This window comes from Pteropus vampyrus, unplaced genomic scaffold, assembly GCF_000151845.1.
Source record: "Pteropus vampyrus isolate Shadow unplaced genomic scaffold, Pvam_2.0 Scaffold242, whole genome shotgun sequence".
Classification (NCBI taxonomy): domain Eukaryota; kingdom Metazoa; phylum Chordata; class Mammalia; order Chiroptera; family Pteropodidae; genus Pteropus; species Pteropus vampyrus.
Window position 1 is genome coordinate 223,849 of NW_011889023.1, and position 5,620 is coordinate 229,468.

Below are 5,620 nucleotides of genomic sequence, written 5' to 3' on the forward strand. Positions count from 1 at the left end.
GCATGAGGTTTCTTTTGGGGATGATGGGAATATTTGAAAATTAAATTGTCCTAATGGCTGCACTACTCAATATACTAAAAATTATATTAATAGTATGTACCTTTAATATGATGTGATGAGCATGAAATCCTCTAAAGTTGAACATGCACATAAAACAGGTAAATTTGTGGCATATAAATAATACATCAATGAAGCTATTTAGGAAGAAAGAAGAAAGAAAAAGTGCTTTAAAAAAAGATGATGTATGTCAAAGTCACATAGGAACCAATTAAAAGAGCTTGCAATGGCCAAAGTTGGAATAATTTCAGCAACAAAATAATAATAGTATCAGATTATAATCCCAGAAATAAAATAAATACGCTTCTATATTGATATAAATAAATGAAGGAGGGACAAATTTTCCTTCTAGAAGGAATGAAGAAAATGGAAAATTACCACTAAAATACCACAATAATAACTACTGCAAGCAAGATCTACTGATGAATTCTAATATTAGTGGATGTTACATTTAGGAAAAACAAAGCTTCAAAGTATCTGTGGTGGTTTTAAGCCTACAAAGCCTTTCATAGTCTTTCCTCCAGGAGATGGAGCTTAATTTTCTCCCTCTTGAGTGTGAGCTGGCCTTAGTGACTCGCTCCTACTGAACTGAGTATGGAAAAGAAAAAATAGTAACTTCGCAGTAGAGAAAACTGGCAGACATGACCTTAGAAACTGGTTAACATCACCAATAATAAGTCATGTTGCTATTATGTACTCTCTGATATGATGTGGTGCATGTGAAATCTCCTAAAGCTGAATGTGCCCATATCCTTGGATGTATCCATTCCAACCACAGCCAACAAAAGTATCTTCACAGTTTTGCCAAAAGACCTTTACAGGAGTGTCCATAGCAGCATTTTTATGATCTAAATGCCCATCAAAGGTAGAATAAATAAATTTTGTTATACTCACATATTACTATACAGTAATGGTAAATAAATGCAATATTGCTACATACAACATTGGGGGAGGGGAAGCTCACCATATAATGTTTAATAGAAAAAAAACTAGGCACAAAAGAGGACATACTATATGACTTGATTTATATAAAGTTAAAAAAAAGACAAAGCTAATCTGTAGTGTTAGAAGTCAGGGTAGTGGCTAAGCTTTGGGGGAGATGGGCTGGTGGTGATCAAGAGCGGGCATGAGGAAGGTTTCTGGGATGCTAGTAACATTCTGTTTCCCTGATACACACATAACAGGTCATTCACTTAGCAATAATTCATCAGTTGGTATGCTTATGATAACACTTTCAGCACATGTATTTTACTTCAAATACAAAGTTTAAGTTAAAAAAAATTTAGCAGGTCAAATCCCTGCCCACTACTTGCTAGATATCACCTAATCTCACTAAGCTGTAGTTTCCTGATCTATACAATAATGATAATACCTCACTCAAAAGATTATTTTGAGGACTATTAAGTGAAATAATATATATCTAAAGGAGGAGCACAGCGACTGGCACGACGTAAATAGGTAATAAAAGGCTGTCATCATCCTCATCATTGCCATGGTCAAGAGGAGCCTTCCTTCTGACTCTGGGCTGTGCTTTGTTGCAGGAGCCCAAGAGCAGCTCAGCTTGGGTTTGATCTCACAAAGCCCCTCTTGACCACCTGTAGTTGCTTTTAGCCTCTCTGGAGGGGTGTAAAATTAGCCCAAGGAGAAGAGAAGCCTTCCTGTCTCTTTCTATTCATCTGCTCATCACAAAAGATCCCATGTGTATGTCCCTGAGACTACCCTTCTAGAAAAAAGAGTAACCTAACAACTAAGTTTTACAATAAGAAAAAGAGGCTTGGTCTTGGAACTATTGGCTTGGATTTAAATCACTTTGAGAGAAAAAAAAACTGAATTTTGTGCCCCAACCAAGAAATTTAAAAAAATTCAGAACCTCAGTGAGTTTTGGGGTCTGTTGAAGATTGTGACCAAACTAATATTACTGAAACATTAAGAGATATCAAAATAAATTCATCTGTAGTCCCAGGGAGGTATAACAATTTTAATGAAGAAATAAAATTTAACATATGGTATTTGATATTTAGAACAGTTTAAAGTTAAACATTATAATAAGTTTTGTTATTGTATTTGTGTATTTTATCTGCTGTTTAAGGTGGTGAAGTGTTCAAAAGAATAAATCATATTGGGTTTGCAATTTCAGTTTAAATTAAGGGACTTTAACCAAATTTTATATTAATGCCAACATGCTCAATCCATTGAGCATTAAGCAAAATTCATATCACTGTGGGTGTTCCTCTGTGTGCAAAAAGCCCTCTCAGATATTAAAGAGTAATCCACATACCCAGCAGAATCCACCTCTATGGTGAGGAGGATCATAACTCACAAGGTACCCTGTGTGGAAAAATTTCTGTCAACTCAGGCTGCCATAACAAGTACCATGGACTGGGTGGCTCACACAAAAATTTGCTTCCTCACAGTTCTACAGGCTGGAAGTCCAAGATAAAGTGTCAGCAGAGTTGATTTCTCCTGAGGGCCTCTTTCTTTGGCTTGTAGATGACATTCTTCTGCCGTCTTATGTGGTTTTCCCTCTATGCCTTTCTGTGGCCTAATTGCCTCTTTTTATAAATTCACCACATTGGATCAAAGTCCACTGTATGAACACATTTTACCATGCTTACCTTCTTTAAAGGTCCCATCTCTAAATACAGTCACATTCCGAGGTATTGAATAGGACTTCAACATAGGAGTTTTGGAGGGACACAATTCAGCCCATTACAGTTTCTAAAACCAAAGAGACCGGGTGAGGACTCATTCACTGCAGGCAAAAAGACTTAGCCTCAGAAAGTTGCTGAGGTGGCAATTCCAGGGAGGGAGAGAAGGAATTTAAAGATCAGAAAAGCTGGAACAGGGCAGGAGGGGGTGTCTTGAGGAAGGGACAGGGGAGGAGTCCTAAGGGTTGTGTGACTGCACATTGGTCACATGTCTATGCTCGGGTCATACCTCAGGACAACTAAATCAGAATGTCTGCGGTGAAACTTGGGCATCAGTAACTTTTAAAGCTCCCTGGGTGACTCTAATTGTGCAGTTGAGGTTGAAAGCCTAAAGGTTTGATCACGAGTTCTTGAGCTCCAGGATTCTGCACAAGGAAAGTTGGACTGGAGGATGTGACTTTCAGACCCCTCACTCTGCAAAAGGTGAGGACTGGATGCCCCCACCTCCACACCAAAGTCAGTGGCAGGTCCCTTAGTCATCTTCACTCGAGGCCATGAAAGACCCACTGGTGGTAACCACCCCTCTGGGAAATGCTGAGGCCAGTACTCCTGTCTCCCTTGACTCCTCCAAGGCACTTACCCCTGACATTGAGCACCTACAGTGTTTCCACAGCTGTATCCAACCCCAGCCATACCCTCTTCATCCTCTGTCACCAAAAGGAAAGAGAAAGGAAGTAAGAAAGTAAGTTTTGCATTTTTGCAGATGTACATATTCCCAAATACTTTGAGAATGTTTCAACCATGTTAATGGGATGAATACCCAATCCTTCAGGAATACTACATCATGGAAATAATGTAATTAGAACAACACGATATCATCATGGGCCTCCCTGCCCTGTGCAAATATTAGTCTTTAACTGAAATGACCAAAAACAGATGTTTCATATCTAAAATATTTTCTCACAGAGAGTTTCAATAGAAATATTTTAGATCTTCAGATAGATCCAAATACAATATTTACTCTCGAAACATTCTATTTTAAAAGTCAGTGAGTTGTGACTTCATTAGAACAGAAGAAGCATGAACCAGGGACCTGATTTCATCTTTCATTTCTCATCTTCAGACTGAGCAAGGATAAACTATGAAAAGTGATGAAATTCTGAGCTCTAGAGATTCAGAGATGATTTTTAAAAAAGTGCAACCCTCATGTAATGAAACTGAGAAGTGCCGGTGATAAATACTGGAAACCTGCTTGCTGACTCTTTCTACAGTAATTTGCATTATAAAACTATAAGGGGCTTTTGATTAGAAAAATTGGCCCGAGGATACAATAAAATTATGCATAGAGCCAAATTTTAAAGTTGCATCATCAGAGGAAAGTATATCACTCTAAAAAGACATAATATTACTCAAATCTCAAGATTGTTAATATGATATATTCAAAATAAACTCCAGGGAAAAACATGGAAAGTGGAAGTATTATACAACAACACTTCTCAATTTTTAATTTGCGTAAGAATCTACTGGGGATCTAGTTGATTCTGATTCTGGTCAGGTCCAAGAAGCTGCATTTCTGACAAGCTCTCAGGGAATGCTGTTGCTGCCAGTCTGTAGACCAAGGTCTTCTAAAGCGTTCTTTCCTACTCCATGAGGAAGCTAAGGCATAGGGAAGTTAAGTTACAACTTAAGTTATAACCACTCCAAAAGTAGCAATTCCTAAAGCTTTACTTCTTCACTGACATTTTCATCAACAGTCTTCACAGTTACAACTTTTTTTTTTTTTCTTTTTTTAACACCTACGGCACCTGGTCTTCCTAGGTGGTCTCCCATCCAAGTACTAACCAGGCCCGACCCTGCTTAGCTTCTGAGATCAGAGAGGATCAGGGGTGTTCATAGTGGCATGGTCGTAGACACACGGTTACAAATTTATATCTATTAGTGTTACTTCTCCTTTAACCCCTCCTGACACACTTATTTTTTAATTTCTTAGTGTATCTCCTTGTAAACAAATTTTCCATTACCACTACTTTGATACTTCATGATATAGTCTATAAAAGGAGAAAAAAACCATAAAGGCTGTCAACTCGCATTATGAATTAGCAGAGAGGCCCTCCTTAGTGCATGGTAGGGAGCGTACTAGCAAGACGATTACTGAAGGTCAGCCACCATCATCCATAGCACCTCCAGTGAAAGTAATAGGAACTACTGCTGAGTACTTACTGTTTGTCAGACACAGTGGTAAGTGATTTATTTAAATCGTCTTAATTAATCATTATAAGAACCCAATGAGGAAGGCATTTTTTTATTTAGCAGACAGTTACATGATTTTTTCTATGTGCCAGGCCTTGTTCTAAAATTTCTACAAATATTCACTTCATCAACCTCGTAAACCTAAACCATATAAGGTTGGGGCTGTTATACTCATTTTATAGATGAAGAAGCTAAGGCATAGAGAAGTTAAGTAATTTGTGCAAAGTTAATTAATTAGAAGGAGGTGGTTTGATTAGAACCTAGACAGTCTGGCTTGTCGTCATCTTCCTAAACATAGAAGGGAACAAGTAAGAAAAACAAAAGTAAGCTCACTTGTCTCAGATCTCAACACTAGTAAGAGGAGACAGTGGTCAAAGGAAGGTCGGTGGGACTCCCTGTACCCCAGGTCTCTAACCACTCCTTGTTGCCTCTAAATTAGCAGAAAGTGCCGCTGTGGAACATTTGGTTCTCAGTCCAATGCTTTGTATATTTAACTGTCTTCATTGATTTTATATGCTTTAAACCATGATTTTATATGCTTAAAAAGTGGTTTTAGATATTAGATCATGTTTGAAGTTTAAATATGACATTTTAATGCATATAGATACAGAGGGGGCAGGAAGTTATGTGAATGAATAATCAATTGGCATCAGCAGAAGCAAGTT

At 37.9% G+C, this 5,620-nt stretch overlaps 1 pseudogene; it reads right to left on the minus strand.

Annotated features, from left to right (window-relative positions):
- Positions 1 to 4,498: 4,498 nt before the first annotated feature.
- On the minus strand, positions 4,499 to 4,617 carry LOC111729001 (annotated as a pseudogene).
- Between the last annotated feature and the right edge of the window lie 1,003 nt (positions 4,618 to 5,620).